Genomic DNA, 26,822 nt, shown 5'->3' with positions numbered 1-26,822 from the left:
GTCACAGTTAAAGACTTGCTGGGGGGATGTATGCTTTGGCTAGTATCAGTTCGGAAAACATTTTGATGTGAACCTCAGCTGCCTTCACATCGGAACTTGCTGCCTCACCATGTCTGAGGACGGAGTGAATGCCGGTCCTTTTCCTAAAGATGTCAAGCCAGCCCTACTGGATTTAAACAAGTCTTCCGATTCCTCATTTTTAGAAGTGTGTGGGATCTTCTTTAGCAAATAACCGTAAATTGCTCGTGCCTTCTCACATATGAAGCTTTATGTTAAGGTTCCTCCTTGAAGCTGCTCCTCTCTCACCCACCCCATCAGTAGTTTCTCCATCTATTCACGGAGAGAGGTCCAGAGTTTAGACATTATTTTATCGGCCTTAGATGGCGTTATACCCTTTATCAACTCCTTTTTTTTAAGCACAGTACATATCATTGATGTGCTACGACCGTACATCATCGCCAAGTCAATTACTCGCACACCTTGCTCATGGTTTTCTATGATTTCACGCTGTAATTCAATAGACATCATCTTATTCTTTGTACCCATGGTTATAAAAATAAATATGATAATGTTTTCTAAATGTACAAAAAGCAAAAAGCGCCAACCCAGCTTATCAAATATGCTTCCAAAACGAGGGAAACAAGCACACAGACTGAGATCTTGTCTGAGGTGGGAGAAACTTAGACGCTGCATCTAAATATAAATAACCATCGTCTTCACTGCCGAAACCCTCTAAACTATTCTATAAATCACTATCATATCAGCTATAAAATCGTCATTAGCCAAATCTATATCATCATCAAAATCATCTAAATATTCCTCACCACACAAAACACATCATGATTTTAAACCATCGTATCTCTATCACCATCGTCAGAATAAAATAAACCACCATCACACAAATCACATCATCATTCCATACTAATCAATCGAAACTATATATCATATACACCATCATCATTGAAGTCGTCAAATAATAAAATCACCTGAATACAAAGTACTATCACCTAAAGTTTTATTACCATCATACTCATTTAATCACATTCTTCATCACTATAACATATAATCACGATAACTTAAATAAAAAATCATCAGCAGTTAGTATAAATCCTCATCCTTAAAATACCAGCTAAATTATTTAAATCATCATCATTTAAATCAAGATTTTTTTGGTGTTTCGCTAGTATAACATCAAAACGAACCAGTTTCATTTAGGTACAGACATGTACAGGTAAAAGTGTTGGAGCTTCATTAAAGATTGCACAGGTATACATCCCAATAACTAACCGAATACAGCACGGAGGGAAGGCCAGAAGAGGAAGAATCCTACTGGTAGTTCTTTAAAGAGAGATTTAGAAGTTAGTTTTTAAGTGAGGAGGACAAAAAGGGAGAACGGGTTATAGAAGAAATGAAGAAATCTAGAAAAAGGTTCATTAGAAAGTAGTAATAATATTGTAGTGGCTAAATCAATTATTAGCCCACCGGATGAGTCCAGATCTCGAAACTTTGTGCTGCTGGGAAAGGAGGGAAATCTAATAAAACAAGTTTTATATCAAGCTTGTACAGAATACCAGCAGCTTAGCTGCCAGCCTTCGTCTGGCTTTTAAATGTACCGGGAAAATGGCTGAAAGAAACACCAATTTTTAAACTTGAAAACAGCGTAGAATTTTACTCTGCAGAACGACTTCATAAAAAAAAAGTTATTACGTATAACAAAATTACCATGAAATAAGCAATATCCCTTAATACAAATATTAATGATCTTAATAAATAAATTAACCAACTTCCCTTTGCAAAATCTTAAGAACTCAAATGGTATAAAGGAGGTTAAGAACTTTGTTTCCTAAAAAAATCACTCAAAACTTTTCAGTATCTTAAAATCAGTGAAATGAGCAACAAAGAACACAAAAGAATACAAAAATCAAAAAAATTCTGGAAAGCAAAGTATAATTAATGATAATGCAAAGTATAATTAATGATATCCCTTGTAATGTTGCGCGCTTCCAACCTGCACGCAACAATAGTGGTGACTGCTAACAACTGGAAAGTAGACAAATTCTTGAGAAGGGTTTAAATCCCTTTTTATTCAACTTTAGAAATTACAAATGCGTGCTCTTGACGCTCGCAAACTACGCCGACCCGGCGATAAAATAAAAATAAAAAACTAAAAAAAGAATAATAACATGTGACTAACTACGAGGCTCTCTATACGTAACTAACCTCACCGCGTTCTAAGATACCGCTGATAATTCAGCAAACTTCTGAATATTACGTTGAAAAATTAACAACAAGAACTTAAACGCGTGGTTCTTCAATTTCTAACTAGCCACCTCCACGCTCGTGCAGCAAGAAACACACTTTCGAACTCGTTTCCCTTCTATTTAACTCAGATTACTTCTGCTGACAATTTGAATCCTTTGCGCGTTCTACTAAAATTTACATACTCTGGCATTGGCAATTCCAGGGGAAAGTAAGGCTTAACAGGAAAGATAGTTTAAACTTAAAATAAATATTAGTTAAAATAAATATAAACCCTACATTTCCCGCTGCCAGAATTTGGAAAACTTGGAAGCAGGTCCTAGAAACGACCTATTGGAAAGTTTCCACAATTCTGATCTAAATTTTAAGAGCCTCGTTGACATAAAAAAAATCTGTTATCTCATAAAAGGTAGAACAAATTTCTGTAGATACTTATTTAATTCTCTCTTCTTACAGCAACCTTTCCTGGACTTCAGCAATCAATCTGTTCTCTTCCTTCCAGTATCTGGAAGGAATAAGTATCAGTATCTTTCTAAATACATTATAATTTATACTTTCTTGACACTGAATAAGTTTTTGTTTTTGAACGATTTATTTTCCTTAGTTACTGCTTAATTCACATTCATTCAAGTATTCAAACATGAATTTAACTTTACCCTGGCTCTCCACCATGTGAGGAGTCAAACGGGAATATTCGTGTTTTAGTATTGCAACACTTCTCCTAACCACAATGATTTGTTAGAATTCAACGACCAAATAGACACACCTTACTCGACATTATACAAGTCGATGAGCTACTTTAACATTCTTAAAATTCAAGTGTAGGTGGAGAACATTACAAAACACATTCATTCTAAATTCCCCCTCATTTATCTATAGACATGCAGGCTTTCGCTCTAAAGCATGATTTTATCTACAGTTTAATAATTAAATTTGAATTCATTGCTTTTGAGCATTTACTTTTAGCATCTAAAATTTTATGCTTCTAGACTAAATTCTACTTTTACATAACTTTCAAGCATTTACGTATATTTACAAAATTCTAATACATATGATTTTTACAATTTACCATAAAATGAATAAGAGAAAAATAAATTTTTACTTTACTCATTCTTCGCCAAGCTGGAGGCACTGAAACTAAATTTGTTATTAATACAAGAATACGAAGTTATTTTTATCTTCGGCCAAATTCTGGCTTTAACATAAAAGAATTAGTCTTTCGACCAACAGAAACTGCTTGTTCCTAGATTTTATACTTAAAGAAAATAATACTTTTGCATTAGCTAAATAAAGTAAAATAAAAGTAAATCTCAACCGAAACACATTGACTTTCGTCAAAACATAGAACTTTGTATTTACGCATAACATTTCGGAACAAAAGAAAAAAAATGTTATAGAAGATTTTAACTTAGCTTTGAGTTTTCGATGATTGTAACTCCGACATTCTCTTCTGGCAGAACTGCTCCCATGTTATAGATTCCAATTTTTTCTCTTGGCTTCTTTTTTTTGTTATTGTTGCTTCTTTGTCTTTGAGTATGGTAGTAAAGTCATGCTGCGATAATGATGTTAATGTCACACTGCGACTTTTGTATAACTTCACAAAGTGACATAAATTTAATTGCTTTAAAGCAGCGGTTCTCAACCTTTTGACTAACACATACCATCTAAACAAAAATTTAAAAACCTTAGTACAACCAGTATAATTATTGTACATTTTATAATACTTATTCAGTTTCTCAATATAAATAGAAAAAATAAATGTTTTGCCATTTGCACAAGCTATTGGCTATCTGTATTAAATAGGCACACATAAAAAATATTAATTAAGAATTGGTTACCATTTTAATTATCAAAATTTAAGTTATATACTTAAATTTAGTGTAAAATTTGGGCCTGTTTAAGAGAGATCAATTTCTTTGTCTGGCCTTATTTCACTTAGCTTTAAGTGTGATCCACTTTTAATTTTATTCTGTATTTATTTTTCAAATAAAACATGGAAGAAAATCCTTGTTCACACAAATAGGTTGTGCGAAAAGGCAATAAAAATTTAGCTTTATTTGAAATGCCTTTAAATTCTTTTTTTCGGTGTAGCCAAAAGTTGTTATTTATGAAATCTTCAGTGGAAGTGCAATCACAGGAATTTTCTAACAATTGTTCTTTTTTTCTTCATAGAATTTTTGAACTTTGTTTCTTTGCCTACCACCTATTTTTTATCTTGTGTACCACCTGTTGAGAATTGCTGCTTTAAAGATCTGTGTGGGTGTCGCACAGTGTTACATTAGTTTAATCAGTATAATGTCGCAATAGCAGTATTTCAGACATCTCCTCCAGTAAAACTGATAACAGCAGAAAAGCGTTTTATTGATCCAGTAAGAAGTTACTCTTCCAGTTATTAAAATCTTACTGGAATCTTTGGAATTTTTTAATTATTGAATATAGTCATCACAATCATATCAGATTTCCTCAGTGATTATTGTTATATCTCATTGTATTGAAATTATATAACAGATGCGTTTATGATTCATTTACATTTTTATGTAAAACTTTGCTCTCATAAATTGCTATAAAACTATATGCTCATAGTTTTTGTGTATCACTTTTGTGTACTTGCGTGTATTGCTATAAAACATATGCTAATAGTTTTTGTGCAAATAAAACTTACATTTCTTCATTCAAATATTTAGTATAGCCAATAACTACAGTGAGCATAGTTATGTGAATGAAATTAAGCATATAAAACAATTTGTTTTCCAATAAATGTAAGAAAGTTTTAAATAGCAAATTTTCTAGTGTATAAGACGCACTGTTTTTCTTTGAAAATAAGTCGGGAAAAAAAGGAGGTGCATCTTGTATGTCGATACTCAGTTTTTGATTGCATTAATTTCTGGAAATTTCCTCTTTTTTTGGAGTTATGTGATTTTTTTCTTGTTTCCTTGCGATGTGTGGGAATATTACAGTTACGGAGAGCTTAGTAAATGTGCATCTGGCATGAAAACTGCAATTTTTGCGAACGACTTTTAAGTGTGGGAAATTTCAACTGTTTGGTGTTTCTTAAGTTTGTTGGCAAATTATGGTTCAAAAACAATGTTGAAATTGCTGTAACAAAGCATGCAAGCTGGATGCAGGCTTCAAATTTTGAGGTTACACCATCAAGAAGAAGGGGAAGGCCTAACATTTGGAAAGTTTGTGAATGGGTCAAAGCATCTTGGGATGCTGTGAAAACAGAGGCAGAGGTTAAATCATGTATGAAGTTTGGCATTATTAATACACTGGATGGTACAGAGGACAATCTGTTGTATGAGGACTCGAATGCTGATTTAGGAGAGGTTTCAAGTGACTTTTCATTTAGCTATGGTGATGAGTGTTTAGGTTTTGATGAAGAAAATTAAAAGCTCTTCCCCAGATGAATTGTGGGTATAAAGTATTACTTTGTATTTATATTTAAAATACTGTAAATTCATTATAATGAAATGTGTATAAAAAAAGGGGGATGTGCCTTATGCGCCTGCAAATACGGTAATAAAGATATAAAAATATCCATTCACTTAAGAGAAACTTAAATTCATTTCCTGCAAAAATTTTAAAAGATCCTTTTAATATATTTAATGCAGCCTTTTCTTAATTAATAAGAAGTTAATATTGTTAATAACATATTTTATTTATATCGGCAATTCTGTCAATGTATACATGTTTTTCGAATGGCCTTTCATCGAATTTTACAAAATATGACTCGTATTCATAATATAAGTTTACAATGTCTCCTTCAGCCTCATGAAATTAAACAAAATATGCATTATTATTATAAAAAATTATAATGCTATTATATGCATTGAGATGAGCAGTGACTGGCAAGAGTTTTAAAGCTATTTATTAAATTTTAAATTACTTTAAAATTGAAAGAAAGCTCCAAATTTTAAATAGGTACTAAACATTTTGATGATTGTTTGATTTACTATTTTGAAGCTTTATTATTTATCATTTATACTTTTATTATTTTTGAAACTCGGACGCTTCCAAACATATGAATTTATAATACTTACAATTCAGTAAAAACAAATACAAACTTAAAATTTTAGATTCTAAGCTTTCAAGACAGCTTCTGTACACAAAAGTACTCGCTGTTATACACTCATGTCCATAAATTAAGGATAATGCAAAATCAGGCAAAGGAAAAGTTAGAAGCAAAACAAATTTGACTTATTTGTAAAGCTTATTTATTAAACAAAAGGTAAAGAGCAAAAACAGATGCTATATGTTTGATATTATTAAAAAAATTAGCGATTTTTTTTTCTCCCTGGAGCAAATTACCAAAAAAAAAAAAAAAAAAAAAAAAAAACTTATTTACAAAAAAACCAATATTACATGGTTGGTTTGATTGTTAATACATTGTATGTCTCCCAGACGATGCAATACAGTCCGTACAACGCCTAGGCATCTGAGTATCAAATTATCGATCTGATCTTGGGGGATATTACATCACTCAAAAAGCAATGCACTCCGAAGTTCCGCTAGACATGTAGAAGGAGGTTGACGGGCTGCAACTCGTCGGCCAAGCATGTCCCACACGTGTTCTACTGGTTCAAGTCTGGTGAGAATGCTGGCCAGTCTGTACGGGTGATATCCTCCGATTGAAGGCATTCGCTTACGATATTTGCACGGTGAGGACTGGCGTTGTCATCCATAAACAAATTGTGTGCCCATGGCACCCCGAAACAAATGTACATGTTGTTCCAGAATGACGTCCCGATAGATATGGCTTGTCATGATTCCAATTTGAACATGAAGGTCAGTTCTGGAACCCAGAATAATTCCACCCCAAACGAGCACTCCTACACCACCGTGACGGTGTCGTTCAATGATGCTTTCTTGGTGGTAACGAATACCTGGAGCTCTCCATATGAAAGTCCGGCGAGAATCAGACTGCAAGCTAAACCTGGACTCGTCGGAAAACATCACACAAGCCCACTGTTGCGGTGTCCACAGTGCATGCTCTCTACTCCAGGCTAACCGCAGGCGACAGTGAGTTGCAGTAAGTGGAACGCATCTGACAGGTCTACGAACATATAAACCAATCTGCCCTAAGCGTCTGTACACGGTCTGCCTTGAAATTGTCGTACCAGTGGCTGAAGAGAGCTGACGAGGCAGGTCTCAGGCTGTGCTCCACCTGTTTGTTTTGGCAGTAACTGCCAAATACCGGTCCTTATTCGGCGCTGTAACTCTGGGGCGACCTGTGCTGTAACGTCTACTCACATTACCATCATCTCCAGTATCGGAAATTGTGTTTGACATAATCGAAAGTTCCAACTTACTTTTATTAAATTGCTCTAATAGTCTAAAAGAAAATAATAAGCCGTATCCAATTAGAAGATTAAGGAACAACACAATCTGCAACATTAACTGAAATAGATTATTTTAGCTTAGCTTATACCGTCCGTTATACATTAAACGCGCATGCGTAAACGTATTATGCATATGCGTAAACGCATGCGCGGAAAATTTGTAGCTTTGAGGTCCGGATTATAGATCATTCCGGATTATGGATGTCCGGATTAAAGACTTTTGACTGCACTTTCTTCAATACATAACCCGAACAAAGAATCGAAATTGGAATTTATCTTTGTCTCGAACACTTTAAACTTATTCTTCAGCACTTCCAAATCACTTCTTTGGATATTTTTGTCGGCAACGTTTTGTTTTAACTTTGTTTTCAATGTATGTTTTTTCGCTGATATCTCCTTTAGTGACCTTTTAATTACCAAAAGTCAATAAACAAATAAAGAGCTTCAGAAAGAGGGATGGTACTTACTTTTTTGTTTCTACAGAACTTCAATCTGAAAGTATCCTATGTAATTCTTCATTTCACAAAACCGAAAGTAATATCACAGTCTCATAAACTTCATTAGCTGTTCCGGCTCTGACCGCCTAAACAATTAATTAAACAACGTTGAACAATTTAATTAATTGTAACAAATTGCCTCAGGCTCTTTTATAAGTATTAGTTTATGTTTTATAAAAATTTAGCAAATTTTTGATTAAGAAACATATTTTTAAGGCAAGCAGTGTAATTAATAAAACATTTGTATTTTAAGTGTGCAAGACAGTCTGTCTGAAATTGTAGCTTTTAAATACTTTTAGTCCAAAGTAGCATTAGCCCAAACATCTAATGATTGTCTGTAAATGAAAAAAATTGCCCGTTTGGACCTAATTTTTATCCTATAAAATCTGAGATTGTTTTCATTATTTATTTGAGGGGTACTGAACCCAAGGTTTGCATAACTTTTCAACCACAAGGTTTGTGCTTACATTATTTTCTTATTTTTTATAAAAAGTTTTAGAAAAGTATTTAAAATAAATGGATCTTATATCGAGTTAAAGAAAGTGCTTACAGATTGTATTTTTTAAATAAGCTAATTATCTTTAAGATAAATGCTATTATTTTTTTATGATGACAATAATAGGAAAATAAGGGGAATAAAGTCTCCTGAATATTTCTTTTTGCAGAGTTATTTATATTAAAATAAATTTCATAATCCTTAATTTTATTTGCATGAATTTCACATATTTCATAAAAAAACAGATGCATATTTGTATCCTATAAAATAATTTGTTAAAATTCTACAGGATATTTGAGTGGGCTTCCCAGACACTGTTATTTCATAAAATAACAAGCAAATATTTATATTGTATACATCAATGCCTTTAAAGATTACGTTATTTCATGTAATTGTAAGATACCTGTTTAAGTATTTATTCCATGCTAAAAGAAATTATTTGTAAATTAGGTGATATTAATTTCTTTAAAAGTAATTCATGGGTTCAGTGCAAATTGCATTTTATTTTATAGAAGAAATTTTGTTTCACAAACTTTTTGCATACACAAAGCTTTCGGTCGAAGGCTTCTTAGTATTTTTCGGTTTCGGCACGAAAATCGCCTACAGGTCGGCAGATAGTGTGGCTGGATACGAGGTTTTTATTTATGAACCTCGCGCTGTAACATCTTTCTCTATTGATTGCTATTTCCCTACTGCCAGTTGCCGCATTCATTCGAAACCATTTCGTATTTATCAAAATCTGACAAGAATATTCTGCGTGTCGTGATTTGGAAAGCCATCTTTCAATACGAAATAATCCGTAGATACACCTAGAAGATTAAAGGTGCCATTTAGTTGTTGAGTTATCGATGAAATGGTTTCATTTCATGGTTCTTGGACTATAGTTTAAGCCTAATTTTCTATCACGAATGAGGCCCACCAGCGGCCGAGCGGTGGAGTCACCGAACGCTGGTAGTCGGTCCGAGGTTCGAATCCCAGGAACGGGCTGGGCGTTTTCGTGGTTTTCCCCATGTGTAACGTGTATACAAGCCAGTTTCCCTTAGAAAGTGCTCCACAAAGGCACAGGCAGATAGCCCTTGAGGCTTTGTCATAATCACACACAATCATGAATGATGCCTTTTCTTTGTCAAAATTTTATTGCAAATTTTTCATCTCTGGCAATTTCTAAATAGATAGATTCGATGCACTTTTAAAAAGTTTAAAAAGTATACCAGTATTTCAGTGGTAAATTAAAATTTAGAGCTATCTAAATTTATGTGCAGTCATAATTCACTTGCATTTAGAAGTATCTAAATTTATGTGATGTCAATTTATGATTTAAATGGATGTGTGTGCCAAGTTTGGTGCTTTTATGCATGTACTGTCACTGTGGTTTATTATGGTCTCGGTAATAAAATTGTACCTATTTTTGTTTATTATAGGAATGCGAAGCGCCCAAGAAGAGGATGTGAGCAAACAAGCCCTGTGGATGTGGAGGCTGAGAGGTAAGATACCAATTTTTTCTCTTGGCTTCTTTTTTTTGTTATTGTTGCTTCTTTGTCTTTGAGTATGGTAGTAAAGTCATGCTGCGATAATGATGTTAATGTCACACTGCGACTTTTGTATAACTTCACAAAGTGACATAAATTTAATTGCTTTAAAGCAGCGGTTCTCAACCTTTTGACTAACACATACCATCTAAACAAAAATTTAAAAACCTTAGTACAACCAGTATAATTATTGTACATTTTATAATACTTATTCAGTTTCTCAATATAAATAGAAAAAATAAATGTTTTGCCATTTGCACAAGCTATTGGCTATCTGTATTAAATAGGCACACATAAAAAATATTAATTAAGAATTGGTTACCATTTTAATTATCAAAATTTAAGTTATATACTTAAATTTAGTGTAAAATTTGGGCCTGTTTAAGAGAGATCAATTTCTTTGTCTGGCCTTATTTCACTTAGCTTTAAGTGTGATCCACTTTTAATTTTATTCTGTATTTATTTTTCAAATAAAACATGGAAGAAAATCCTTGTTCACACAAATAGGTTGTGCGAAAAGGCAATAAAAATTTAGCTTTATTTGAAATGCCTTTAAATTCTTTTTTTCGGTGTAGCCAAAAGTTGTTATTTATGAAATCTTCAGTGGAAGTGCAATCACAGGAATTTTCTAACAATTGTTCTTTTTTTCTTCATAGAATTTTTGAACTTTGTTTCTTTGCCTACCACCTATTTTTTATCTTGTGTACCACCTGTTGAGAATTGCTGCTTTAAAGATCTGTGTGGGTTCGCACAGTGTTACATTAGTTTAATCAGTATAATGTCGCAATAGCAGTATTTCAGACATCTCCTCCAGTAAAACTGATAACAGCAGAAAAGCGTTTTATTGATCCAGTAAGAAGTTACTCTTCCAGTTATTAAAATCTTACTGGAATCTTTGGAATTTTTTAATTATTGAATATAGTCATCACAATCATATCAGATTTCCTCAGTGATTATTGTTATATCTCATTGTATTGAAATTATATAACAGATGCGTTTATGATTCATTTACATTTTTATGTAAAACTTTGCTGTCATAAATTGCTATAAAACTATATGCTCATAGTTTTTGTGTATCACTTTTGTGTACTTGCGTGTATTGCTATAAAACACATGCTAATAGTTTTTGTGCAAATAAAACTTACATTTCTTCATTCAAATATTTAGTATAGCCAATAACTACAGTGAGCATAGTTATGTGAATGAAATTAAGCATATAAAACAATTTGTTTTCCAATAAATGTAAGAAAGTTTTAAATAGCAAATTTTCTAGTGTATAAGACGCACTTTTTTTCTTTGAAAATAAGTCGGGAAAAAAAGGAGGTGCATCTTGTATGTCGATACTCAGTTTTTGATTGCATTAATTTCTGGAAATTTCCTCTTTTTTTGGAGTTATGTGATTTTTTTCTTGTTTCCTTGCGATGTGTGGGAATATTACAGTTACGGAGAGCTTAGTAAATGTGCATCTGGCATGAAAACTGCAATTTTTGCGAACGACTTTTAAGTGTGGGAAATTTCAACTGTTTGGTGTTTCTTAAGTTTGTTGGCAAATTATGGTTCAAAAACAATGTTGAAATTGCTGTAACAAAGCATGCAAGCTGGATGCAGGCTTCAAATTTTGAGGTTACACCATCAAGAAGAAGGGGAAGGCCTAACATTTGGAAAGTTTGTGAATGGGTCAAAGCATCTTGGGATGCTGTGAAAACAGAGGCAGAGGTTAAATCATGTATGAAGTGTGGCATTATTAATACACTGGATGGTACAGAGGACAATCTGTTGTATGAGGACTCGAATGCTGATTTAGGAGAGGTTTCAAGTGACTTTTCATTTAGCTATGGTGATGAGTGTTTAGGTTTTGATGAAGAAAATTAAAAGCTCTTCCCCAGATGAATTGTGGGTATAAAGTATTACTTTGTATTTATATTTAAAATACTGTAAATTCATTATAATGAAATGTGTATAAAAAAAGGGGGATGTGCCTTATGCGCCTGCAAATACGGTAATAAAGATATAAAAATATCCATTCACTTAAGAGAAACTTAAATTCATTTCCTGCAAAAATTTTAAAAGATCCTTTTAATATATTTAATGCAGCCTTTTCTTAATTAATAAGAAGTTAATATTGTTAATAACATATTTTATTTATATCGGCAATTCTGTCAATGTATACATGTTTTTCGAATGGCCTTTCATCGAATTTTACAAAATATGACTCGTATTCATAATATAAGTTTACAATGTCTCCTTCAGCCTCATGAAATTAAACAAAATATGCATTATTATTATAAAAAATTATAATGCTATTATATGCATTGAGATGAGCAGTGACTGGCAAGAGTTTTAAAGCTATTTATTAAATTTTAAATTACTTTAAAATTGAAAGAAAGCTCCAAATTTTTAAATAGGTACTAAACATTTTGATGATTGTTTGATTTACTATTTTGAAGCTTTATTATTTATCATTTATACTTTTATTATTTTTGAAACTCGGACGCTTCCAAACATATGAATTTATAATACTTACAATTCAGTAAAAACAAATACAAACTTAAAATTTTAGATTCTAAGCTTTCAAGACAGCTTCTGTACACAAAAGTACTCGCTGTTATACACTCATGTCCATAAATTAAGGATAATGCAAAATCAGGCAAAGGAAAAGTTAGAAGCAAAACAAATTTGACTTATTTGTAAAGCTTATTTATTAAACAAAAGGTAAAGAGCAAAAACAGATGCTATATGTTTGATATTATTAAAAAAATTAGCGATTTTTTTTTCTCCCTGGAGCAAATTACCAAAAAAAAAAAAAAAAAAAAAAAAAACTTATTTACAAAAAAACCAATATTACATGGTTGGTTTGATTGTTAATACATTGTATGTCTCCCAGACGATGCAATACAGTCCGTACAACGCCTAGGCATCTGAGTATCAAATTATCGATCTGATCTTGGGGGATATTACATCACTCAAAAAGCAATGCACTCCGAAGTTCCGCTAGACATGTAGAAGGAGGTTGACGGGCTGCAACTCGTCGGCCAAGCATGTCCCACACGTGTTCTACTGGTTCAAGTCTGGTGAGAATGCTGGCCAGTCTGTACGGGTGATATCCTCCGATTGAAGGCATTCGCTTACGATATTTGCACGGTGAGGACTGGCGTTGTCATCCATAAACAAATTGTGTGCCCATGGCACCCCGAAACAAATGTACATGTTGTTCCAGAATGACGTCCCGATAGATATGGCTTGTCATGATTCCAATTTGAACATGAAGGTCAGTTCTGGAACCCAGAATAATTCCACCCCAAACGAGCACTCCTACACCACCGTGACGGTGTCGTTCAATGATGCTTTCTTGGTGGTAACGAATACCTGGAGCTCTCCATATGAAAGTCCGGCGAGAATCAGACTGCAAGCTAAACCTGGACTCGTCGGAAAACATCACACAAGCCCACTGTTGCGGTGTCCACAGTGCATGCTCTCTACTCCAGGCTAACCGCAGGCGACAGTGAGTTGCAGTAAGTGGAACGCATCTGACAGGTCTACGAACATATAAACCAATCTGCCCTAAGCGTCTGTACACGGTCTGCCTTGAAATTGTCGTACCAGTGGCTGAAGAGAGCTGACGAGGCAGGTCTCAGGCTGTGCTCCACCTGTTTGTTTTGGCAGTAACTGCCAAATACCGGTCCTTATTCGGCGCTGTAACTCTGGGGCGACCTGTGCTGTAACGTCTACTCACATTACCATCATCTCCAGTATCGGAAATTGTGTTTGACATAATCGAAAGTTCCAACTTACTTTTATTAAATTGCTCTAATAGTCTAAAAGAAAATAATAAGCCGTATCCAATTAGAAGATTAAGGAACAACACAATCTGCAACATTAACTGAAATAGATTATTTTAGCTTAGCTTATACCGTCCGTTATACATTAAACGCGCATGCGTAAACGTATTATGCATATGCGTAAACGCATGCGCGGAAAATTTGTAGCTTTGAGGTCCGGATTATAGATCATTCCGGATTATGGATGTCCGGATTAAAGACTTTTGACTGCACTTTCTTCAATACATAACCCGAACAAAGAATCGAAATTGGAATTTATCTTTGTCTCGAACACTTTAAACTTATTCTTCAGCACTTCCAAATCACTTCTTTGGATATTTTTGTCGGCAACGTTTTGTTTTAACTTTGTTTTCAATGTATGTTTTTTCGCTGATATCTCCTTTAGTGACCTTTTAATTACCAAAAGTCAATAAACAAATAAAGAGCTTCAGAAAGAGGGATGGTACTTACTTTTTTGTTTCTACAGAACTTCAATCTGAAAGTATCCTATGTAATTCTTCATTTCACAAAACCGAAAGTAATATCACAGTCTCATAAACTTCATTAGCTGTTCCGGCTCTGACCGCCTAAACAATTAATTAAACAACGTTGAACAATTTAATTAATTGTAACAAATTGCCTCAGGCTCTTTTATAAGTATTAGTTTATGTTTTATAAAAATTTAGCAAATTTTTGATTAAGAAACATATTTTTAAGGCAAGCAGTGTAATTAATAAAACATTTGTATTTTAAGTGTGCAAGACAGTCTGTCTGAAATTGTAGCTTTTAAATACTTTTAGTCCAAAGTAGCATTAGCCCAAACATCTAATGATTGTCTGTAAATGAAAAAAATTGCCCGTTTGGACCTAATTTTTATCCTATAAAATCTGAGATTGTTTTCATTATTTATTTGAGGGGTACTGAACCCAAGGTTTGCATAACTTTTCAACCACAAGGTTTGTGCTTACATTATTTTCTTATTTTTTATAAAAAGTTTTAGAAAAGTATTTAAAATAAATGGATCTTATATCGAGTTAAAGAAAGTGCTTACAGATTGTATTTTTTAAATAAGCTAATTATCTTTAAGATAAATGCTATTATTTTTTTATGATGACAATAATAGGAAAATAAGGGGAATAAAGTCTCCTGAATATTTCTTTTTGCAGAGTTATTTATATTAAAATAAATTTCATAATCCTTAATTTTATTTGCATGAATTTCACATATTTCATAAAAAAACAGATGCATATTTGTATCCTATAAAATAATTTGTTAAAATTCTACAGGATATTTGAGTGGGCTTCCCAGACACTGTTATTTCATAAAATAACAAGCAAATATTTATATTGTATACATCAATGCCTTTAAAGATTACGTTATTTCATGTAATACCTGTTTAAGTATTTATTCCATGCTAAAAGAAATTATTTGTAAATTAGGTGATATTAATTTCTTTAAAAGTAATTCATGGGTTCAGTGCAAATTGCATTTTATTTTATAGAAGAAATTTTGTTTCACAAACTTTTTGCATACACAAAGCTTTCGGTCGAAGGCTTCTTAGTATTTTTCGGTTTCGGCACGAAAATCGCCTACAGGTCGGCAGATAGTGTGGCTGGATACGAGGTTTTTATTTATGAACCTCGCGCTGTAACATCTTTCTCTATTGATTGCTATTTCCCTACTGCCAGTTGCCGCATTCATTCGAAACCATTTCGTATTTATCAAAATCTGACAAGAATATTCTGCGTGTCGTGATTTGGAAAGCCATCTTTCAATACGAAATAATCCGTAGATACACCTAGAAGATTAAAGGTGCCATTTAGTTGTTGAGTTATCGATGAAATGGTTTCATTTCATGGTTCTTGGACTATAGTTTAAGCCTAATTTTCTATCACGAATGAGGCCCACCAGCGGCCGAGCGGTGGAGTCACCGAACGCTGGTAGTCGGTCCGAGGTTCGAATCCCAGGAACGGGCTGGGCGTTTTCGTGGTTTTCCCCATGTGTAACGTGTATACAAGCCAGTTTCCCTTAGAAAGTGCTCCACAAAGGCACAGGCAGATAGCCCTTGAGGCTTTGTCATAATCACACACAATCATGAATGATGCCTTTTCTTTGTCAAAATTTTATTGCAAATTTTTCATCTCTGGCAATTTCTAAATAGATAGATTCGATGCACTTTTAAAAAGTTTAAAAAGTATACCAGTATTTCAGTGGTAAATTAAAATTTAGAGCTATCTAAATTTATGTGCAGTCATAATTCACTTGCATTTAGAAGTATCTAAATTTATGTGATGTCAATTTATGATTTAAATGGATGTGTGTGCCAAGTTTGGTGCTTTTATGCATGTACTGTCACTGTGGTTTATTATGGTCTCGGTAATAAAATTGTACCTATTTTTGTTTATTATAGGAATGCGAAGCGCCCAAGAAGAGGATGTGAGCAAACAGGCCCTGTGGATGTGGAGGCTGAGAGGTAAGATACCAATTTTTTCTCTTGGCTTCTTTTTTTTGTTATTGTTGCTTCTTTGTCTTTGAGTATGGTAGTAAAGTCATGCTGCGATAATGATGTTAATGTCACACTGCGACTTTTGTATAACTTCACAAAGTGACATAAATTTAATTGCTTTAAAGCAGCGGTTCTCAACCTTTTGACTAACACATACCATCTAAACAAAAATTTAAAAACCTTAGTACAACCAGTATAATTATTGTACATTTTATAATACTTATTCAGTTTCTCAATATAAATAGAAAAAATAAATGTTTTGCCATTTGCACAAGCTATTGGCTATCTGTATTAAATAGGCACACATAAAAAATATTAATTAAGAATTGGTTACCATTTTAATTATCAAAATTTAAGTTATATACTTAAATTTAGTGTAAAATTTGGGCCTGTTTAAGAGAGATCAATTTCTTTGTCTGGCCTTATTTCACTTAGCTTTAAGTGTGATCCACTTTTAATTTTATTCTGTATTTATTTTTCAAATAAAACATGGAAGAAAATCCTTGTTCACACAAATAGGTTGTGCGAAAAGGCAATAAAAATTTAGCTTTATTTGAAATGCCTTTAAATTCTTTTTTTCGGTGTAGCCAAAAGTTGTTATTTATGAAATCTTCAGTGGAAGTGCAATCACAGGAATTTTCTAACAATTGTTCTTTTTTTCTTCATAGAATTTTTGAACTTTGTTTCTTTGCCTACCACCTATTTTTTATCTTGTGTACCACCTGTTGAGAATTGCTGCTTTAAAGATCTGTGTGGGTGTCGCACAGTGTTACATTAGTTTAATCAGTATAATGTCGCAATAGCAGTATTTCAGACATCTCCTCCAGTAAAACTGATAACAGCAGAAAAGCGTTTTATTGATCCAGTAAGAAGTTACTCTTCCAGTTATTAAAATCTTACTGGAATCTTTGGAATTTTTTAATTATTGAATATAGTCATCACAATCATATCAGATTTCCTCAGTGATTATTGTTATATCTCATTGTATTGAAATTATATAACAGATGCGTTTATGATTCATTTACATTTTTATGTAAAACTTTGCTCTCATAAATTGCTATAAAACTATATGCTCATAGTTTTTGTGTATCACTTTTGTGTACTTGCGTGTATTGCTATAAAACATATGCTAATAGTTTTTGTGCAAATAAAACTTACATTTCTTCATTCAAATATTTAGTATAGCCAATAACTACAGTGAGCATAGTTATGTGAATGAAATTAAGCATATAAAACAATTTGTTTTCCAATAAATGTAAGAAAGTTTTAAATAGCAAATTTTCTAGTGTATAAGACGCACTGTTTTTCTTTGAAAATAAGTCGGGAAAAAAAGGAGGTGCATCTTGTATGTCGATACTCAGTTTTTGATTGCATTAATTTCTGGAAATTTCCTCTTTTTTTGGAGTTATGTGATTTTTTTCTTGTTTCCTTGCGATGTGTGGGAATATTACAGTTACGGAGAGCTTAGTAAATGTGCATCTGGCATGAAAACTGCAATTTTTGCGAACGACTTTTAAGTGTGGGAAATTTCAACTGTTTGGTGTTTCTTAAGTTTGTTGGCAAATTATGGTTCAAAAACAATGTTGAAATTGCTGTAACAAAGCATGCAAGCTGGATGCAGGCTTCAAATTTTGAGGTTACACCATCAAGAAGAAGGGGAAGGCCTAACATTTGGAAAGTTTGTGAATGGGTCAAAGCATCTTGGGATGCTGTGAAAACAGAGGCAGAGGTTAAATCATGTATGAAGTGTGGCATTATTAATACACTGGATGGTACAGAGGACAATCTGTTGTATGAGGACTCGAATGCTGATTTAGGAGAGGTTTCAAGTGACTTTTCATTTAGCTATGGTGATGAGTGTTTAGGTTTTGATGAAGAAAATTAAAAGCTCTTCCCCAGATGAATTGTGGGTATAAAGTATTACTTTGTATTTATATTTAAAATACTGTAAATTCATTATAATGAAATGTGTATAAAAAAAGGGGGATATGCCTTATGCGCCTGCAAATACGGTAATAAAGATATAAAAATATCCATTCACTTAAGAGAAACTTAAATTCATTTCCTGCAAAAATTTTAAAAGATCCTTTTAATATATTTAATGCAGCCTTTTCTTAATTAATAAGTTAATATTGTTAATAACATATTTTATTTATATCGGCAATTCTGTCAATGTATACGTTTTTCGAATGGCCTTTCATCGAATTTTACAAAATATGACTCGTATTCATAATATAAGTTTACAATGTCTCCTTCAGCCTCATGAAATTAAACAAAATATGCATTATTATTATAAAAAATTATAATGCTATTATATGCATTGAGATGAGCAGTGACTGGCAAGAGTTTTAAAGCTATTTATTAAATTTTAAATTACTTTAAAATTGAAAGAAAGCTCCAAATTTTTAAATAGGTACTAAACATTTTGATGATTGTTTGATTTACTATTTTGAAGCTTTATTATTTATCATTTATACTTTTATTATTTTTGAAACTCGGACGCTTCCAAACATATGAATTTATAATACTTACAATTCAGTAAAAACAAATACAAACTTAAAATTTTAGATTCTAAGCTTTCAAGACAGCTTCTGTACACAAAAGTACTCGCTGCTATACACTCATGTCCATAAATTAAGGATAATGCAAAATCAGGCAAAGGAAAAGTTAGAAGCAAAACAAATTTGACTTATTTGTAAAGCTTATTTATTAAACAAAAGGTAAAGAGCAAAAACAGATGCTATATGTTTGATATTATTAAAAAAATTAGCGATTTTTTTTTCTCCCTGGAGCAAATTACCAAAAAAAAAAAAAAAAAAAAAACTTATTTACAAAAAACCAATATTACATGGTTGGTTTGATTGTTAATACATTGTATGTCTCCCAGACGATGCAATACAGTCCGTACAACGCCTAGGCATCTGAGTATCAAATTATCGATCTGATCTTGGGGGATATTACATCACTCAAAAAGCAATGCACTCCGAAGTTCCGGTAGACATGTAGAAGGAGGTTGACGGGCTGCAACTCGTCGGCCAAGCATGTCCCACACGTGTTCTACTGGTTCAAGTCTGGTGAGAATGCTGGCCAGTCTGTACGGGTGATATCCTCCGATTGAAGGCATTCGCTTACGATATTTGCACGGTGAGGACTGGCGTTGTCATCCATAAACAAATTGTGTGCCCATGGCACCCCGAAACAAATGTACATGTTGTTCCAGAATGACGTCCCGATAGATATGGCTTGTCATGATTCCAATTTGAACATGAAGGTCAGTTCTGGAACCCAGAATAATTCCACCCCAAACGAGCACTCCTACACCACTGTAACGGTGTCGTTCACGGATGCTTTCTTGGTGGTAACGAATACCTGGAGCTCTCCATATGAAAGTCCGGCGAGAATCAGACTGCAAGCTAAACCTGGACTCGTCGGAAAACATCACACAAGCCCACTGTTGCGGTGTCCACAGTGCATGCTCTCTACTCCAGGCTAACCGCAGGCGACAGTGAGTTGCAGTAAGTGGAACGCATCTGACAGGTCTACGAACATATAAACCAATCTGCCCTAAGCGTCTGTACACGGTCTGCCTTGAAATTGTCGTACCAGTGGCTGAAGAGAGCTGACGAGGCAGGTCTCAGGCTGTGCTCCACCTGTTTGTTTTGGCAGTAACTGCCAAATACCGGTCCTTATTCGGCGCTGTAACTCTGGGGCGACCTGTGCTGTAACGTCTACTCACATTACCATCATCTGGGAATCGTTGCCAAAGGCTGGAGATGACACTCTGTGCAATTCCAAGTTTGTCTGATACTTCCAGTTGGGTACGCCCACATTCCAGACGGCCGATAATTCTACCACGTAAAAAATCATCCAAATGCGTCCTTTGTCGGTTATTGCACTGAAATGCTTATAAAGCCCCTGCGAACTATTTGGTTATTGCACTGAAATGCTTATAAAGTGCCTGCGAACAATTTTACTTCTTTGCCTGTATTCGTTATATATCACTTTCTTACATTCTCGTCATTGTGAGGTACCATCGGTGTCATCTGGTTACTTCCTAAAATTTGCATATGATTCTTGAAGATGTGTGTTGTGATGTTACAGGTGATATTTTAGTATATTTTAGAGTTCGATTTCCGCGTGACTCCGAATTATCCTTAATTTATGGACATGAGTGTAGTAGCAACTTTGTTGCAGCATATTTTGGGTGCCCCCATGCTGCACAGACACTATACATTTACCACCCACCAACCTTTTTGAGATTAACTGTTATAGTAGCACCTTTCTTTTCAATTGTTGCAGGGAGATGAGTTTGCACTATCTCTAAAAAATACATTAAATGGAAAATTTACTTGTGAATTTTTAATTATAATTACTGCATATTTAAACAGAAAGTCAATTAATTAAAAACCATAACATTTTTGCGATGCAACTATCACACGGAGGACGAGTCCAAGGATTTTCAAGTTCTCTTTCCCTACGATCAGCTTCTTGAAAGAACTTTTCGGCTTGCAGCATATTTTGGGTGCCCCCATGATGCACAGACACTATGCATTTACAACCCCCGAACCTTTTCCGAGATTCGAACCCGAGTGCTTTGGTACGGCAGTCGGCCTGATCGAGCGGTAAAATATAATGTAAAAGAACAAAGCTTTACTTAATTCAGCTCAATTACTGACAAGTGGATAGATAACAAACTAAGTAACAATACATCATAAAAATTAAATAGCAGAACAAATGAGGATTAAACATCATTTTAAGAATAAAAAAAAGTTAGACATCTTAAATAACATTTTAAACATTTGCGATCAGATAAAACTGCTATTTTATGTTGTCTTCTAATTCATTTAAAGTCTTCTTGACATAACAGGTTCATACACTAAATATATTACTCTTCCTTCATGCATTGGGATATCTTTCCAGATGCTAATATCTACCTGCTTTATTTCTTCTGGGATGGTCACATATGCATTTAGTAGCACTATGCACTATTCATGGAAGTCTGGTCTTATTTTATTCGATTTTTTGAATAATTAAGATTTGACTCAGGCTGAGAGCTACGGGTGCTGGGTGTGACTTAATTTGGCAGATTTCATATTATACGTAATGTAAGTTATCAAGATATTTTGTAAATGATGATGTACATAAAAATATATTTATAAATGTTGACTTATGTAAAATAACCTATGATAACTTCAGGGATTTAAATGCCCCCCTTTTTTTTTTCACTTACCCAACTGTACTCTTCGGCTAGCGTGTCCGACATCACTTCAAAATATTTGTTACGATTACTATTAATATGTTTACGTTAGTCTCCTTTAACATTAATATGTTTCAATTCATTGACCTAAATAAATAAATATATAAATAAAAATTGACTTTAATCTATAAATGCATAAACAACAAGATTTCTTATTCTATCATTTAAGAAAATTATTTCAACTTCACAGAACACTCAAGAAATCTAACTTTCCTCAAAATAAAATGCAAATGTAATGGAAACTTATTTATAAAATCATAACGTTTTCATTGCTTTGAGTTCCATATTTGTATTTTAGTACATTTTATGCAGTTAGTTTTTATATAAAGAAAATAAGATAATACTGAAACAGAAAATTTCATTTAAGCAAAAACGTAACAGAAATTACTTTATAAAATGAAAATGTGTGCAAAAAGTAAACAAAATAAAATAAAATAAAATAAAATAAAAAAAAAAACTATTAGGATTAATGTAAAATATTATTTTACAATACCACAGGAGCTATGTTGTTGAGAAACATTCTCTCTAAAAATTGAAGTTCTAATTCAGTTTTTAATTGGAATATATTTAATTCTGAATTTTTCGGTTGATTGCACAGTTAGGAGTTTTCAGCAACTCCACCTTTTCTTGCAATATTTGTAATCTAGATAAAGAATTTAAATTTTTTAAGATTAGATGTTGAAGTTCTGCGGAAGAGAAAAGGTCAGGGTATTACATATTTAATTCAGAAGTCAAACAACAAAAATCAGCGTTATATTTACAAAATTTTCACAGTAAACAGTCACTGTGAAAATTTTGTAAATATAACGCTGATTTTTGTTGTTTGACTTCTGAATTAGTATTTATTCGGCGTGTTATTGTGTCTTTATTACATAATTATTCTAAAAACCTGAAAACAGAACACTTTTAAAAAATTGACTATTGGCAAATTCAGAAAGTTACTGTTAAAAAATTTCCAGCTGCGGTAAGATAGATTTCCCACAAAGCAGGTTTAGGATTTGCTAGATTTGGCGAGAAATCACCCATTTGGCAACATCTTTCAGCGAAATTGGCAATATGCCGTAGACGGATGGAGAACCATTTAGAACGAGTTCTTACTGGTTTGACTTAGAATGTTCTCGAATGCATGCTAAAAGCTATATAAACCCTGCCTGTATGCGGAGTAGCAGTAGTATCTCGAGTCTATCGAGTTGATTTTCAGTCTAGTATTGAGTTGATTGGGGAGTGCGTAGAGAGAGTCTCTTAATGTATCGCGAGTTAGTGCATCATCGAGTCTTATCTTGGAGTGTGTTGAGCTCCAAGAACGATTGAACTGAGTCAGAAGCTGTATTCTAGTGCTTATTGTGGAGTGCATCGCGAGTTATAGCGTCGAGAATCTCGACAGTACGTCGAGTTCTGAGAAGACTGAACCTAGTCGGGAGCTGTACTCTAGCACTTTGCTGTGAAGCTGTCTTCACTGTTACAGCCTAAAGGCTCTGTTGCTGATTGTTTCAATGTGCTTGTCGCAGTTTTTGGACGACTGTAAACATGTTTTTGGAGATGTCCTGAATAATACTGGCAAATACATTGTGTGTTTATTAAGTGTCATCGTTAATCACTCCAAATTGCATGAACCTGTACAGGAATGCAACAGTACGAAACCTTTATTGGGTCTTTCTGATGAGCCTGCTTTTGGAGTATTAGTCCTCAGATTTGCAGTGAGGACTAGCTAAAACAGATGCAGAAAATTCTGGTTGAAAATATTTTCCTTGTGTGCACTCTGGTAGCAATGGCAAGCACAGCTCTGCTAGCTTTTTTACTATAGTACTTTTTTACTGTTTTTTACTTGTTTACTTTTTTTACTCATCTGAAGAATCGGAGAATTTAAATCGCTGGTGTTTTTTTTTTTTTTTTTTTTTTTTTTTTTTTTTGTTTCCGCACCAAATTCTGCACTTTTCGATGTCTGAAAACTTCATAGCCAACTTTAACTTTTCTATGCCTTTTTCACTGAAAATTTTAAATTTCCGTTATCACTCATAAACAATAATTTAACATAAAGCAAAAAGAATGAATTAAATAATCGTTTAATGTTAGATTAAACATCTAAATGTTCTAGCAGCATTTATTTGCTCATGTATAATTATCGAAATATTTGATGTAAAATTAAATTAACAGTCATGGCTACATTATTTTATAAAATTCTGCAAATTTCAGATATTTTGCAACAATTTATTCAATAAATAAATCAAATAGAATTTTTATGGTTTCGAATTGTAGGATTATACTATTTCATTATTTTTCCACTGCAAAATTAAGGTGACCGAATAGATTTTGAGAGCATCAAATTTGTATAAAAAAAATGCAGTTAAATGTTAAAGCAAATATATATTATATCCTGATATGATTGTTAATTTTTGAATTTTTTAATACATGCATTCCTATTTTTAAACAACTAGTCTGGTAATTAAAATAATGTTAAGATTCAAAAACCAAACTACCAACTCGTACTAATAATTTATGGATAAAAGTACTAAAAATGGAGATGTTACTATATTTTAAAAATATTTTGGTACTGATGTCATTCATAACAGCATTTTCCATGTTCTATTCAGCTTTCTAAATTATACAGTGAGAAAAATGAGCAACAAGAACACATAATTATAGAAAATATCATACTTGTCGATGCAAAAATTTAGAGAACCCGGTGAAATTGCCAAAGTTCTCAATAATCTGGGGCTTGATGTGATGCAATCATTTTGTTCAGTTTGATTCATTTTTTCATATTACATATGTCATTTATCCATATCAGCCCAAAACCAAGAATTTGGCACCGTTTGTACACCTTCATCAAATTCAGCAATGTAAAAGAAACTCTTGAAAAGCTAAAATAATTATTTTAGGTATTTTAGGTAAATTTAAAATAGATCAAGTCTTAAAATAAATAAAAAAGCACTATTTCATTCAAAATATTTCAGGTTCAAAGCATAAGTTTAGAGAAGAACAATTTACAAATAGATTTGAGTTTTAATACAATTTATTCCTGTGTTCTTATTAAATACGCATTACTGTTCTTTTTTAATCGATACAGATTTAAGTTTTGGTAGAGGGATAATTTTTTTTTACTTTGGTGTAATAAAGGCGTTTCTTCGAAAACATAAATTGGAAGAAATATTCTTGATGAATACTTACAAAATAATCTCTCTCTTTATTTATTTATTTATTTATTTATTTTTAAATCTTAAATGATCATAAACAGCGTTTTTGTTAAAAATGCTATCTGTAAAATTTTCTTTAGTAAACACCAGCAAAATGGAAACTGCCCTAACATAATTAGAATTTTATTTATTTTATTAATGTATGTATAATGATGTATCTAAGTATGAAATCAATTAAAAATCAGCTTGCCATTTAAAAAAAAGCCTTGCTTTTATCAATTAACCCAAGTACATTTAGAAACAAATTTAATTGGTTTAATTATTCAGAGACTACTTTTAAGGAATGACTATATAGAAAATATTTCATATGAAATAAAGTTGCAACACTTAACTAATAGGATCACGTTCATTATTCTTTGCAGAACTTTATTGACATAGCTAATTTTATCTGCATATACATGTTTATGAATTAAATGTATATTCAACTGAGTAAAAGGAAATAATTATTTAATTTAAATTTTGTATATTTTGCTCTTTAAACAACCTGTTATTAGTAGTATATTCTGAGGCAGGAAAATGATGTTCTATTTTTATTGCATTGCATGATTATTTTCGTGTTATTTAAAAAAACATTAGCAAGCCTTGTGAAAACATAATCGAGTATATTTAGTTATCAATTAAATAAATTACATCATCAATTAAATAAATTACACAGACATCAGAAGTATGCAACCTGATAATGTAATGAAAGTATGTAGCATTTATGAAAAATTGTGGCTCGAATTGAAAGAACAGGAAATTTCTACAAATATTCTCATATTTAGAGTTGATTTTGGACTGACATCACTTTCATGAATTATTAGTTTTTTCTTCTTGATTGGTATGATGTCTCTTTCATCACTTGAGTATTCGTGATACAATTCTGCTTCAATAGATGATAAATTAGGGGAGATCTCACATCGACTAGACTTCATGATGAAATCCATAATTAACAATTGCCTGTTGTTTTTTTGTCCCCCTAAATCTTTTTAAACATCCGTATATAGATTTAAACACTTACTAAGCTCCCCTTGGAATCGGAGATTTCATTCGACATTTGTGTCATATTGTAAAAAATGATTACCTAATTTTCTTCCCAATTCAAGTCCTACACTGATGACTTTAGCTGTGAATGCAGCTGGTTCAGATTGGTCTTCATCATGTTTATTTGTTTCATGAATCATGTTAACTAACTCATCCTCATTTAGTTCTTCATCAACCATTATTCCTTTAATATATGCTTGAGCTAAATCCTCAAAACCTTCTCCTACTACAGTTTGAGCCAATTTAGTGATCTGAGAATATTCACACTCTAATGGTAATCTATCATTCTCATCTTTAGCAACATCCAGCGTATTGCTTTCCAGCATGCGTTGAGCATTGATTGTTTAATCTGAGTATATGACAGTCCAACACAATCTAAGATTGTAAATTTCTTCCAAGCATCCATAAGAGTAAGATTCATTATTCTCCATTTTTTCTAAAATATACCTAAAGGTTTGTTTGATATACACAATGTTGTAAAAGCCAGAAAATATTACTTGATTCAATGGCTGTAATAAAGAAGTTGTATTTTTTGGGCAAAAAGACTATTTCTACTTTTTTGTGTTGTAAATTTTGAAGATGACCAGGTGCATTATCTATTAAAAGAAGAGTCTTAAAAGGCAATCCTTTTTTACCTAAATAATTTTTGACATCTGGGACAAACATGGTAAGAAATCATTCATTGAACCTTATGGCAGTGACCCGTGCTTTCCTGTTAGGCATCCAATAAAAGGGAAGGTTATTTATATTTGTTCCTTTAAATGAACATGGTGTTTTTGATTTGTTAATAACCAATGGTTTCATTATATAATTGCCTGAAGCATTGCAACAGAAAAAAATTGTATGACTTTTCACTACCTTATGACCACTAGCTGATTTGCAAGGTACAGTCAAAAGTCGTTAA

General features: G+C 32.7%; 1 protein-coding gene across 2 annotated transcripts in view; it reads right to left on the bottom strand.

Annotated features, from left to right (window-relative positions):
* LOC146998821 (uncharacterized) overlaps window positions 1-26,822 on the bottom strand; it is an 80,323-nt gene that overhangs the window by 44,912 nt on the left and 8,589 nt on the right. The window contains exon 2 of one of the 2 annotated variants that reach the window (XR_015039721.1): window positions 23,509-24,562. The exons of the other annotated variant lie outside the window; for it this stretch is intronic. The gene's annotated coding sequence lies outside the window, so the exon portion shown is untranslated. Of the gene's footprint in view, window positions 1-23,508; window positions 24,563-26,822 lie in introns of those variants that run through there. 2 annotated transcript variants of the gene reach the window in all.

Source organism: Stegodyphus dumicola, chromosome 2 (assembly GCF_044657685.1).
Source record: "Stegodyphus dumicola isolate Sdum_Otavi_A_Nest chromosome 2, ASM4465768v1".
In the NCBI taxonomy this organism is placed as follows: domain Eukaryota; kingdom Metazoa; phylum Arthropoda; class Arachnida; order Araneae; family Eresidae; genus Stegodyphus; species Stegodyphus dumicola.
This window is presented reverse-complemented; position numbering and strand designations above follow the sequence as displayed.